We start from the raw sequence: 14,875 nt of genomic DNA, 5'->3' as shown, positions 1-14,875 counted from the left end.
ACACCGTATTTACATATCTGCCACTGTGCAGGAGAATCCGTATAGGTGTTCGAGTGTTCGAACCGTAATGCGCAAGAAATGGAATGTAAACCCCGTATTTACATATCTGCCACTGTGCAGGAGAGTCCGTATAGGTGTTCGGGTGTTCGAACCGTAATGCGCAAGAAATGGTATGTAAATCCCGTATTTACATATCTGCCACTGTGCAGGAGAATCCGTATAGGTGTTCGAGTGTTCGAACCGTAATGCGCAAGAATTGGTATGGAAACCCCGTATTTACATATCTGCCACTGTGCTGGAGAATCCGTATAGGTGTTCGAGTGTTCGAACCGTAATGCGCAAGAAATGGTATGTAAACCCCGTATTTACATATCTGCCACTGTGCAGGAGAATCCGTATAGGTGTTTGAGTGTTCGAACCGTAATGCGCAAGAAATGGTATGTAAACCCCGTATTTACATATCTGCCACAGTGCAAGAGAATCCGTATAGGTGTTCGTGTGTTCGAACCGTAATGCGCAACAATTGGTATGGAAACCCCGTATTTACATGTCTGCCACTGTGTAGGAGAATCCGTATAGGTGTTTGAGTGTTCGAACCGTAATGCGCAAGAAATGGTGTGTAATCCCCGTATTTACATATCTGCCACTGTGCAGGAGAATCCGTATAGGTGTTCGAGTGTTCGAACCGTAATGCGCAAGTATTGGTATGGAAACCCCGTATTTACATATCTGCCACTGTGCAGGAGAATCCGTATAGGTGTTCGAGTGTTCGAGCCGTAATGCGCAAGAAATGGTATGTAAACCCCGTATTTACATATCTGCCACTTTGCAGGAGAATCCGTATAGGTGTTCGTGTGTTCGAACCGTAATGCGCAACAATTGGTATGGAAACCCCGTATTTACATATCTGCCACTGTGCAGGAGAATCCGTGTCGGTATTCGGGTGTTCGAACCGTAATGCGCAAGAATTGGTATGGAAACCCCGTATTTACAAATCTGCCACTGTGCAGAAGAATCTGTATAGGTGTTCGAGTGTTCGAACCGTAATGCGCAAGAAATGGTATGTAAACCCCGTATTTACATATCTGCCACTGTGCAGGAGAATCCGTATAGGTGTTCGAGTGTTCGAACCGTAATGCGCAAGAATTAGTATCGAAACCCCGTATTTACATATCTGCCACTGTGCAGAAGAATCCGTATAGGTGTTCGAGTGTTCGAACCGTAATGCGCAAGAAATGGTATGTAAACCCCGTATTTACATATCTGCCACTGTGCAGGAGAGTCCGTATAGTTGTTCGGGTGTTCGAACCGTAATGCGCAAGAAATGGTATGTAAACCCCGTATTTACATATCTGCCACTGTGCAGGAGAATCCGTATAGGTGTTCGAGTGTTCGAACCGTAATGCGCAACAATTGGTATGGAAACCCCGTATTTACATATCTGCCACTGTGCAGGAGAATCCGTATAGGTGTTCGAGTGTTCGAACCGTAATGCGCAAGAAATGGTATGTAAACCTCGTATTTACATATCTGCCACTGTGCAGGAGAATCCGTATAGGTGTTCGAGTGTTCGAACCGTAATGCGCAAGAAATGGTATGTAAACCCCGTATTTACATATCTGCCACTGTGCAGGGGAATCCGTATAGGTGTTCGGGTGTTCGAACCGTAATGCGCAAGAATTGGTATGGAAACCCCGTATTTACATATCTACCACTGTGCAGGAGAATCCGTAGAGGTGTTCGAGTGTTCGAACCGTAATGCGCAAGAAATGGTATTTAAACCCCGTATTTACATATCTGCCACTGTGCAGGAGAGTCCGTATAGGTGTTCGGGTGTTCGAACCGTAATGCGCAAGAAATGGTATGTAAACCCCGTATTTACATATCTGCCACTGTGCAGGAGAATCCGTATAGGTGTTCAAGTGTTCGAACCGTAATGCGCAAGAATTGGCACGGAAACCCCGTATTTACATATCTGCCACTGTGCTGGAGAATCCGTATAGGTGATCGACTGTTCGAACCGCAATGCGCAAGAAATGGTATGTAAACCCCGTATTTACATATCTGCCACTGTGCAGGAGAATCCGTATAGGTGTTTGAGTGTTCGAACCGTAATGCGCAAGAAATGGTATGTAAACCCCGTATTTACATATCTGCCACTGTGCAAGATAATCCGTATAGGTGTTCGTGTGTTCGAACCGTAATGCGCAACAATTGGTATGGAAACCCCGTATTTACATATCTGCCACTGTGCAGGAGAATCCGTATAGGTGTTTGAGTGTTCGAACCGTAATGCGCAAGAAATGGTGTGTAATCCCCGTATTTACATATCTGCCACTGTGCAGGAGAATCCGTATAGGTGTTCGAGTGTTCGAACCGTAATGCGCAAGAATTGGTATGGAAACCCCGTATTTACATATCTGCCACTGTGCAGGAGAATCCGTATAGGTGTTCGAGTGTTCGAACCGTAATGCGCAAGAAATGGTATGTAAACCCCGTATTTACATATCTGCCACTGTGCAGGAGAATCCGTATAGGTGTTCGAGTGTTCGAACCGTAATGCGCAAGAATTGGTATCGAAACCCCGTATTTACATATCTGCCACTGTGCAGGAGAATCCGTATAGGTGTTCGAGTGTTCGAACCGTAATGCGCAAGAAATGGAATATAAACCTCGTATTTACATATCTGCCACTGTGCAGGAGAGTCCGTATAGGTGTTCGGGTGTTCGAACCGTAATGCGCAAGAAATGGTATGTAAACCCCGTATTTACATATCTGCCACTGTGCAGGAGAATCCGTATAGGTGTTCGAGTGTTCGAACCGTAATGCGCAAGAATTGGTATGGAAACCCCGTATTTACATATCTGCCACTGTGCTGGAGAATCCGTATAGGTGTTCGAGTGTTCGAACCGTAATGCGCAAGAAATGGTATGTAAACCCCGTATTTACATATCTGCCACTGTGCAGGAGAATCCGTATAGGTGTTTGAGTGTTCGAACCGTAATGCGCAAGAAATGGTATGTAAACCCCGTATTTACATATCTGCCACAGTGCAAGAGAATCCGTATAGGTGTTCGTGTGTTCGAACCGTAATGCGCAACAATTGGTATGGAAACCCCGTATTTACATGTCTGCCACTGTGTAGGAGAATCCGTATAGGTGTTTGAGTGTTCGAACCGTAATGCGCAAGAAATGGTGTGTAATCCCCGTATTTACATATCTGCCACTGTGCAGGAGAATCCGTATAGGTGTTCGAGTGTTCGAACCGTAATGCGCAAGTATTGGTATGGAAACCCCGTATTTACATATCTGCCACTGTGCAGGAGAATCCGTATAGGTGTTCGAGTGTTCGAACCGTAATGCGCAAGAAATGGTATGTAAACCCCGTATTTACATATCTGCCACTTTGCAGGAGAATCCGTATAGGTGTTCGTGTGTTCGAACCGTAATGCGCAACAATTGGTATGGAAACCCCGTATTTACATATCTGCCACTGTGCAGGAGAATCCGTATAGGTGTTCGAGTGTTCGAACCGTAATGCGCAAGAAATGGTATGTAAACCCCGTATTTACATATCTGCCACTGTGCAGGAGAATCCGTATAGGTGTTCGGGTGTTCGAACTGTAATGCGCAAGAATTGGTTTGGAAACCCCGTATTTACATATCTGCCACTGTGCAGGAGAATCCGTATAGGTGTTCGAGTGTTCGAACCGTAATGCGCAAGAAATGGTATGTAAACCCCGTATTTACATATCTGCCACTGTGCAGGAGAATCCGTATAGGTATTCGGGTGTTCGAACCGTAATGCGCAAGAATTGGTATGGAAACCCCGTATTTACATATCTGCCACTGTGCAGGAGAATCCGTATAGGTGTTCGAGTGTTCGAACCGTAATGCGCAAGAAATGGTATGCAAACCCCGTATTTACATATCTGCCACTGTGCAGGAGAATCCGTATAGGTGTTCAATTGTTCGAACCGTAATGCGCAAGAATTGGTATCGAAACCCCGTATTTACATATCTGCCACTGTGCCGGAGAATCCCTATAGGTGTTCGAGTCTTCGAACCGTAATGCGCAAGAAATGGTATGTAAACCCCGTATTTACATATCTGCCACTGTGCAGGAGAATCCGTATAGGTGTTCGAGTGTTCGAACCGTAATGCGCAACAATTGGTATGGAAATCCCGTATTTACATATCTGCCACTGTGCAGGAGAATCCGTATAGGTGTTCGAGTGCTCGAACCGTAATGCGCAACAAATGGTATGTAAACCCCGTATTTACATATCTGCCACTGTGCAGGAGAATCCGTATAGGTGTTTGAGTGTTCGAACCGTAATGCGCAAGAAATGGTATGTAAACCCCGTATTTACATATCTGCCACTGTGCAGGAGAATCCGTATAGGTGTTCGATTGTTCGAACCGTAATGCGTAAGAAATGGTAGTTAGTTGTATTGTGGCAGTTAGTTGTGGAGAATCTTAGTCATATTAGGCTGTGTCAGTAATGTGGCAGTTAGTTGTATTGTATGCTGTATTGGGTTCTTCTTGGATGTTGTGAGTTGCCCCTAGTATGGTCTTAAGAGTTCTAGTTCGGCAATGTAAATATTCTTCGACGAGCCGATGAGTTCTTTGGCAGGGTGAATGTGTTCAGTTTCGGCGAACTACGGTGGCTATTCTTCACTAACCTTCGGCGAAATTTGAGTTGATCTTATCACAAAACTGTAGTTAATGAGTTTATGTTGTTGGTGAAGGATGTCACATCGTCGAGTAAAATCTTCTCTCCTTCGGCAGAGCATCACTTTGGTGGAGTTGCGTTACCATTGAGGATCCCACATTAGTTAAAATTGTGTTCTCAACCGAATTTGTATACAATCATCAGCATTGTGTGAGCCACCTTGTATGACACAAATAATTCGTTTGTTTGTTGGACCAAGTCTTGGCTTGTCATCATTCTTTCAGCCCCGAGAAGATGGACATGCGAATTTATAGTACTCCAATATTGTTGAACCTACGTCTTGGTTCATCGTTGTTGTTCTTGGTGAATATGTTGTTATCATCTTCTCAACATTGTCATTTACAATCTGGCATTGGTTCATGCTGTGGGGTTAAATTTATGCGGCGTGAAGCTTTATCCAGCAATTATTCTTGTTAGTTTGCTTGCTGAGAACATTTCTAGAGAGAGAAAATAAGACCCAGTTGAGAATCTTCGAGCTGCATGTTGCTTTTGTGCCGTTGCACGCAGATGATGATGTCGCCACGAGGATCACTACAGCGTTGCCAAACTAAAGTTGAGGCAAGTTGGCAATTGATTATTTGTTATTGAGCCGCAACATATATAGTGCTTGTGGCGTTGCCAAGTTAACTTGAGTATCCGAGGTGTGTTTTGGAAGAGTAAGTTGTAGAGTTTCGATTGTTGACATGATTCCTAAACGAGACATTCTTCAATTGTGTTTCACAAAACTAATTCACCTTGTTATTTGCTAGGGTTTTAATGTTGGTGAAACGAGCAAGCTCTTGTGATTTGCATGTGCTCGACGATGCTTGTTTTTGGCTTATCATTGATATGGAAAGACTTTTATTCTAGAAAGAGAAAGTAAAAAAGTGATAGTTGGCTCGAGAATTGTTGTATTGCGAGGTGGCAATCCTTTGAGAAAGTGTCATCTTTGGTGTTGTAGTTGCACAAAAGGTAGATGCCGTGAATGTGGTTCAAGTGCCGAGTTGATAAATGAGGGTTAAGGTTGTCGTTGAACCGCAATATGGTAGCAATCAATTATTGATGTGTGATTTTTGGATGAATCATTTTGTTTTCTTTTGCCGAAAAGATGATAGAGGTTGCGGAGCAGGTCGCCGAGCCGAAATCAAGATAAATGCGAGGGTCTTGCTTGTTCATCCCGTTGTCACCATTGTGCTAGCTGTTTAGAATCTCAGCTCTTGCATGGTTGGTTGCTCGGCTATCAGCATTTAAATGATCGTGCATGGGTCTGTTGAGCCTGATGATGTAGTTCAGCTCCATTGCTTAGTGACTAATAACCATGAATTTAGGTTCGTCTCTAAGATTCGCTTGGCACTTTAGTAGAGTCCATCGCCAACGCAACCAAATCCTTAAAACCCCGTGCTTCAACTACGATCTTGATATTCGTTCTTGCTTAAGGGTGGCATGTATCGAATCGTGAACTACTCTTTCAAGTTGCCTAGCTGTGGTCGACATGGGTGAGCTATTGTATTTGCGCCATTCTTGATTATTATAATTGTTGATGGCCCTAGTGACAAGGGTGCGATTTGGTTGTTTGGTGTTATTTCGGCAAGTCGGTTCTCTTTTCTCAACACATGAATGACTGCATGGGTCTTCAAAAGATTGTTTAACTTTTGACATCCTTTGTCTCGTGAGTAAAAATATGCCAAATACAAGACGTCAAAGCTTGCGGAGGGACGTTACTGAGCAAGTAGATCATGTTCCTTATGTTAGCGCGTGGTATTGCTGGCGAAGGAGCCGTATAGTCTTGATGCTCCATTTTTCTTACCAGATTGCTTCCTAGAAAGAGGATTTTGCTGCTGAAGCTTCCAAGTATGGCCGCCAAATTCCAGAGAGAGAGAGAGAGAGAGGGTATAGACCCAATTGTAGATATGTAGTCTTTGTCTTATTTTCCAACCTCTTGCTTTTTAATCAAGATTGACGATCAACAACGATTTCTACACAATTTATGAGCACAAATATATGTACGTACATGCCAAGAAGCAACTCTAAAATAAGCTTTGTGAGACAATAAATAAATAAAGATCAAGCGTGGGTTCAACCGAGCAACCATTGTTCTATTGCCGAAAAACTTCTTTCATAAAGAAAAATGTAGATCCAATTCTTAAATAGAGAAAATGAAGACCCAATAACAGTGTACGTTTTTTTCTCGAAAAATATCTATTTTGATCACGCACATGTGCAGAGATTGGGGCTTTTTCCCAAATTAAGACAAAATAGCAACTTATTTCTCAAACTAGGTTTAATTTAGACGGAAGTTCCAAACTAGGTTAAAACGTAGTTGTGAACCACGCTTTCATCGTTTATCTGACCCTCCCGTGAAAATTTTGTAAAATCATAAAAGTATGGTTACAAACCACACTTTTAATTAAGAAGACGTGGTTGCAAACCACGCTTTTAAATTTTTTTTTTTTTTTTCATAAAACTTGATTTCAAATCACACTTTTAAGTAAATTTTTTTTTTCTTAAAAAAACGTGATTTCGAACCACACTTTTAATATTGGCCCAAAACCACTCACTTCACGCACTCACTCTTCTCTCTCTCTCTCTCTCACACAAACACTCATCCCTCACACACACACACACACACACACACACACACACACACATCAAACTAATATAATTTTTAATATATATAAATTTTATTTTATAAAATTAAGGCCAATATTAAATATATATAATAATAATTTATAATAAGAAATAATAATCAACTATATAAAATGATTACTTTTTTATTTTAATTCTTAATTTTTTTTTATTTTTTTATTTTAAGGTTTAAGATTTAGTGTGTAATTCTTAATTTTTTTTTTATTTCTTGTTTGGTAACCATTCCATTTTCAGTTTTCAGTTTATATTTACAAAAATTTTAAAAACTGTCAAAAAAAATTTATTTGATAATTTTTTTGGTTTATAAATGGTTGTCTCAGTTTATAAATTTGAGGAAAAAACATAAACTCAAAAAATGAGTTTACCTTTTCAGTTTTCAAAATTTTTTTTCAAGTAATTTATTTTCAAATAATTTTTTTTTTCAATTATAAAATTGAAGTTAAAATAAATTTTAAGAATTAAACTATAAATCCTAAACCCTAAAATAAAAATAAATAAATTTTAAGAATTAAATCCTAAACTCTAAAATAAAAATAAATAAATTTTATCCCTAAACACTAAGGTAGCGTTTGGTAACATTTATGTTTTTGGTTTATGTTTACAAAAATTTTATAAACTGATTTTTGTTTATTTTTAGAAAAACATAAATTACAAACGCGTTTGGTTTGAACAAAATGTTTTTAAAAAAATTTAAAACATAAACTAAAAAAAATTAAGAATTAAATCCTAAATCTTAAACCTTAAAATGAAAAAAAAAAAAAAATTTATCCCTAAACACTATGGTCTGTTTGGTTACGTTTACGTTTTCAGTTTATATTTGCAAAAATTTTATAAACTGATTTTTGTTTATTTTTAGAAAAACATAAACTACAAACGCGTTTGGTAATTGACAAAGTGTTTTAAAAAATTTAAAAATATAAAAAAGAGTGAGAAATTGCAAGTGGTGGCAAGTGGCGGTGGAAGACGGTGGTGGAAAATGATGACGGTGGGTGGTGGGTAGCTGGTGGTGGTGGGTAGTGGTGGTGGGTGGGTGGGTGACGGTGGTGGGTAGTGGGTGGTAGCGAGTGGGTGGTGGTGGCGGGTGGTGGTGGCAGGTAGGTGGCGGATGGCAGGTGGCGGTGGGTGGTGGCTGGTGGGTAGTGGTAGCGGGTAGGTAGCGGGTGGTAGTGGTGGGTAGGTGGGTGACGGTGGTGGGTGGTAGGTGGTAGCGAGGGTGGTAGCGAGTGGGTGGTGGTGGCGGTAGGTGGGTGGCGGAGGTAGGTGGGTGGCGGATGGTGGATGGTGGCGGGTAGGTGACGGGTGGTGATGGTGGGTGGATGGGTGACAGTGGCGGGTAGTGGGTGGTAGCAAGTGGGTGGTGGTGATGGTGGTGGTGGTGAGTGGTGGTGGCAAGTAGGTGGCAGATGGCGAGTGGTGGTGGGTGGTGGCGGATAGGTGGCGAGTAGTGGTGGTGGTGGGTGGATGGGTGACGGGTGGTGGGTGATAGCGAGTGAGTGGTGGTGGTGGGTGGTGGTGGTGAGTGGTTGGTGGTGGGTGGTGGTGGTGGTGGCGGGTGGGTGATAGGTGGCTGGTGGTGGAGAGTGGCTGGTGGTGGCAGGTGGTGGTGAGTGGTGGCAGGTGGGTGGTGAGTGGTGGTGGCAGGTAAGTGGCGGGCGGTGGCTGGTAGTGGCGGGTGGTGGGTGGTGGCGGGTGGATGGCAGGTGGGTGGTGGCAGCGAGGAGTTAGTGATGGTGGCGAGTGGGTGGCAGGTGGGTGGTGGCTGGTGGGTGGTGGCGGCGGAAGACGATGGTGGAGAATGGTGGCGAGTGGTGGCTAGTGTTAGGTGGTAAAAAAAAAAACTCAAAACTCAAAACTAAAAACGAAAACATATTTTTTGGTCAAATTTATAAACTGGGATCACTGATTTATAAATCAAAAATTTACCAAACAAGTTTTTATTTGAGTTTTTAAAATTTTTGTAAATATAAACAAAAACTGAAAACGTAAGTGTTACCAAACGGCACCTTAGAGCGTTTGGTAACATTTATGTTTTTGGTTTATGTTTACAAAAATTTTATAAACTGATTTTTGTTTATTTTTAGAAAAACATAAATTATAAACGCGTTTGGTTTGAACAAAATGTTAAAAAAATTTAAAAACATAAACTAAAAAAAAAATTAAGAATTAAATCCTAAATCTTAAACCTTAAAATAAAAAAAAAAATTAAGAATTAAAATAAAAAAGTAATCATTTTATATAGTTGATTATTATTTGCTATTATAAATTATTATTATATATATTTAATATTGGTCTTAATTTTATAAAATAAAATTTATATATAATAAAAATTATATTGGTTTGATGTGTGTGCGTGAGTGATGAGTGTTTGTGTGTCAGAGAGAGAGAGAAGAGTGAGTGCGTGATGTGGTTTGGGCTAATATTGAAAGTGTGGTTCCAAACCATGTTTTCTCAACAAAAAAAAATCACTTAAAAGCGTAGTTTGAAACCACGTTTTATGAAGAGAAAAAAAAAAACTTAAAAGCGTGGTTTGCAACCACGTCTTCTTAATTAAAAGCATGATTTGTAACCACGCTTTTACGATTTTACAAATTTTCTGCGAGAGGGTCAGATAAATGGTGAAAGCGTGGCTCACAACCACGTTTTAGCCTAGTTTGAGAATTCCGTCCAAACTAAGCCTAATTTAAAAAATAAGTTACTATTTTATCCTAATTTGGGAAAAGGCCTAGAGATTGAGCATTAAATAACAATACATACATGCACATATTTACTTAGAAATATATTTATATATTTTTTAGAGAGAGTGATTCTTGCCAATTTTTTTGTTTTAGCGTAGACTCTACAACAAATAAAGTTTGTTGTTGTAAAACATAAGATCACTAACTTCGAGGCTTCGACCGTTAAAGTTTTGTTGGATTTTTATTTACAATAAAATGTAATGCAGGTCTGAGCACCTTGATGGCATGTTTGATTGGGTGGATTAGAGCATGGGATTAGGATTATTAATCCGTGGGCCCAATTATCTCATGTTTGTTTTAACATTTTGGTTTAGGATTATTAATCCAATGGATAATTAATCCAACAAATTTATAGGATTATTAGTAATGGGGTAGGGGTGAGATTATTAATCCAATGGATATTAATCCAATTGGATAGTGAATCCTACACTAATTTAATAGGATTATTAATACTTCACTATTAGTCTTTTGAATCAAACATGACCTGAGTGTACTGTTTGTTATCCTATTCGTTAAATTCTTGTGTATCCTATTCGTTAAATTCCTGTGTAAAGCCTGTAGCTATTACTTGCTGTCAAAGAGCATTAGTACAACTTCATGACAGATATGAGGTTTATGTTGACTTAGAATGATAGAAAAATAGTGATAATCTTTAAAATAACCCAGCTGTTTAGATACCCATTTCAAAAAAGAGACAATAGAGGAAGCATCAAGAGAGTCACTGCTAGAGGAATGAGAAGACTCTAAAGAACTGGCAATATCAATACTCTCACGGGATGGTAACAGAACATGATCAACAGGCAGAACAAGATCATCAGGAATAGCTGAAGAACCATTGGATAAAGAGGCATCTCACTACAACAAAATTAAATTTTTATGGCTTGTAATACATGTCATAAAAATTCTTTCACGGCATGCACACAAATGCCTTTATATGACATGCCGTGAAAAGTTGAGTATCATTATCATTTACGGCATACAGGTAAAGTTGTAAAAAGTAATAAATTAAACATTAATGACGTACTTTGTATTTTGTATATAATTTTTTATGACATTTTTGTCATGCTATAAATCATCATACTTTTCATGGCATAATTTTGCATGCCGCAGAAAGTTGTTTTTAATATATTTATGCCATATTTTGTATGCCGTATATAATATTTTACGGCATTTTCTTGCATGTCATAAATCATCACACTTTTCACGACATAATTTTGTATGCCGTAGAATGTCATTTTTAATATATTTATAACATACTTTGTATGCCGTATATAATCTTTTACGGCATTTTCTTACATGTCATAAATCATTACACTTTTTCATGACATAATTTTATATGCCGTTGAAAGTTATTTTTAATATATAATATATATACAGGAATATAACCTTACCTAACAGTATGTACAGTAGCTAATAAAATGCAACATGTTAACAAACCAAGCAGAAGCAACAACTATGAAGTAGAAAAAAAAATCTAATATCCATACACCAAACAACCTGTATGCTAACTTTCATCCTCAACTTCTATCATATCAAGCTGATAACAACCTCAAACATACAAATCAAAAAAAATATCCAAATCATAAGATTCACTAATCTCTAAAATAAGATTTTAAATATCCAAAAAGTATAACTACAAATCGTAAATCAATTAGTCTAATATTTAGTCCAAAAGAACGAATTGTCTAGGCCATGCAACTATACTTCCAATTGCATCTTGAAGATCATACATTTTATGAGTAGAACGAAACAACGGCATGTTGAATATTACGTGGTTCACCCATACTTTCCAACACAAAGGTCCAAGAGTCACACGATGCACCTTTGACTTGGGATCCCTTGATGCAATTTGGCCTTCTACAACCACCAAGTTTGTCCCCTCCCAATGCAACAACTTGTATTTGACATTCTCTAAAATCGACACACCATTACTTTGACCCCACAAAAATTAAGAGTATATAAGCATACTGCATAACATTCATCCCATTTACCAAGTATTAGCTCAACAAAGGAAATGAAAGTGTCAAAAAACTTCAAGGAGAACTCACTTATGAGTCAATGTCAGAAAACAAAATTTCAACCTGATAGAATACACATTTTGAGGTGGTCACACTTATGAGTCTACTCAACCTGATGAATTTATAAAAACTAAATTCATCAAAGTCCCAACAACAATTTGATTGTCGACTGTCATTTGAGTGTTTCCTAAATAAAAACAGAAGAATACATATATTCATCAGAGAAATTAGAAAATAAAAAGAATTATAATATCATTCCATGAATTTCAGGATGAAGACATAGAACACATGCCAAGGCCAGCATCAATATCATTGATCATTAAACAGCTCATCTTCCCCTGTATTAGTCAAGGAAAAAATAAACTGCGTTGATAGCTTAGAGTAGGTGAATAATAAGAAATGAGAAAATCCATCAGCTTGTTGACATGAATATAAGGAGACCCCCTTAGCACAGTATTTAATTCAATTATCTATTGTTGCTGATCAAAAAATAAAAAAACCAGTATCATCTTACATTAGAAATAATGCCAACAATTGTATCAATCAAAAAGAGGTCATGTTACAGTGGATCTAAACAGCATCAATGACTTTTCTACCTTTTGAATGCTTTGTGTGATAAACAAAATATAAATGGGACATGTAAATAATAACCTTGGACTGTTGACAAGTGGTACAAAGCCTCTAGTTTGGGACTGAGTCCGAGGAATTAAAAAAGGGAAAGGAAGTGAAAAGGTTGACTGAAGTCAGCTATGATTACACACACTGCCTCAGGTTTGACAAACAAGATTCACATGAAAAAGATTTGGGTCAAAGTTTTTGCGTCCGTTAACTCCTCTCACCACATAGTTCATGAAATCTGTAGAGAATTTGTAACATTATACATGCTTTTACCAAACCCAGAGATGGCTTTTGAATGTTTGGAATCCCACATCTAGAATAAAACACTATTACTACTAACTGAGAGCAACCACTGGCCTAAATTAATGATATGCAGAATGTTGTTATAGTTTCATGATAGCCATCATATGAATTAAAAGTTTCATGAATGATTATGATTTTGTGACATGCACAAGCTCAATTATGTAACAGGGCACTAATTGAGGAGTGGTGGTATCTGTTTCTGTATCGAAGGTGGAATGCATGAAATAATCTCTAGGCTCACATAAATATCTTCGTGGTCATAAGTATATTTTGCCAACCCCCTCTACAATACTTGTGAAGGTTTTCATTATATTCCATGTAACCAAAGTCAAATCCATTTTCGAGCAAATCATAGCATTCAACTTTACATCTCATTTGTAAATTATGGAGGGATTAAGATGGTTAAATACTCAAAAAAAGATTATGCTTAGGAGATTTTTTTTTTTTTGGGCAAGGGAGCACTTCAGTGGCACTTAATAAAGAAGATACTGATTGAATCATCACTAATCTGATTGAATCCCTAAGTGCAGATATACACCAGTTGAAAGAAGGTGAACATGGTGGCCTTGAACTTTAGAAGTCAAACTACAGCTTAATGGAACAGTTGGACTTTGTGCTCAGATTATCATCATATTCTCTTCCAGAAAATTTGTAACCTCTAGATCTCCCACAGAAGTACTACATGACACAGATTTACAGTATCAACGAAATCTTGGTCCATAGAAATCTCCTATCAGTAATTGTAAAACCAGTTTCTGCAAAAGCTGGGCCATGCAGCTTTACAATGAAAAGCTATCACTTAATTTATTGCCTAATCTTCTCAGAATCGACCTAATATCAGATAAAGACATTCTAAATGGAAGTAGTATCTCCTCAGTTTCAGCATGTTAGTAAAACAGAACACAACCTAGTTCGAGATTTATTTAAAATTCATTTATTGGAATATATTCATTTAGGTCCATGGACAGCAATCAAATCGTTGAAAACCATATTGAATTAAATATAATGAAGAGCCACCAAATATAGATAGGTTTCAGCTATATAAACTTCGAATTGCAAGAGGTACTGAAATATAAGAAGTTAAGAGTTGGGGCTGGAATGCATTACAAACAATTAAAAAAAAAAAAACTACGATTGGCAATCCATAACATGTTACATAACCAAATCAACAGAAATTTTCATTGGAGAGCTATAAACACAACACAATTCAAAATACCTCATAAGCTCCTGTCTCTGTATGAATCCTTGCTGCTTGAGATCATAAAGTTGAAATGAAACTGCAAGGGAGAAAAATTTAGGTTAATTGAATAGAAATCAAATCAAAATCAAAACTCTAGAAATCAAACCAAAATTAAAGAGAGAGGAGAGAGGAGAAACTGAATTAATCGAATAAGGGATGCAACCCAAGGCTCTCACCGAATCAATCGATTGATGCTCTCACCGAATTAATCAAATCAAAATGCAATCGATTGGTGATCAGAGGGGCAGTGGCTGGTGGTGGTCGCTGGTGCTGCTCGTGTGTTTGTCTGAGATGTCGATGGAGAGAAAGGAGAGAGAAGGAGAGAGAGAGAGACGTATATACAAAAAAGAGAATAAAAAATGTGTGACCCAACAGATTGCAATAAATTTGTTTTAAAAAAAAAAAACTGATATTTTAAATCAGATTGATAAATCTGTTAAAAAAACAAATGACAATATTGATAAAAACAATTTGGGATGCAAAGAATGTGTAATTTTAACAATATTAATAAATAAAAAAAATGGAGTAGAAAATTTTAGAAAAAAATATTTAAGCTTATAAATTATTTTGTATTAAAAAAAATCTAGATTATAACTAGAA

At 38.2% G+C, this 14,875-nt stretch overlaps 1 long non-coding RNA gene across 2 annotated transcripts; it reads right to left on the bottom strand.

Moving 5' to 3' along the window:
* Positions 1 to 11,596: 11,596 nt before the first annotated feature.
* Positions 11,597 to 14,640, bottom strand: LOC114318655 (uncharacterized). 2 transcript variants are annotated; one of them, XR_014332345.1, is made up of 5 exons: positions 14,452 to 14,638; positions 14,252 to 14,312; positions 12,407 to 12,452; positions 12,178 to 12,301; positions 11,597 to 12,063 (listed from the first exon to the last, which is right to left on the bottom strand). It is a non-coding gene; the product is annotated as an uncharacterized LOC114318655 (long non-coding RNA). The 2 variants fall into 2 exon arrangements; XR_014332344.1 differs by lacking the exon at positions 12,407 to 12,452 and having other exon boundaries at positions 14,452 to 14,640.
* Between the last annotated feature and the right edge of the window lie 235 nt (positions 14,641 to 14,875).

The sequence above is a fragment of the Camellia sinensis genome, chromosome 6, assembly GCF_055761805.1.
Source record: "Camellia sinensis isolate YWXY chromosome 6, ASM5576180v1, whole genome shotgun sequence".
Classification (NCBI taxonomy): domain Eukaryota; kingdom Viridiplantae; phylum Streptophyta; class Magnoliopsida; order Ericales; family Theaceae; genus Camellia; species Camellia sinensis.
This window is presented reverse-complemented; position numbering and strand designations above follow the sequence as displayed.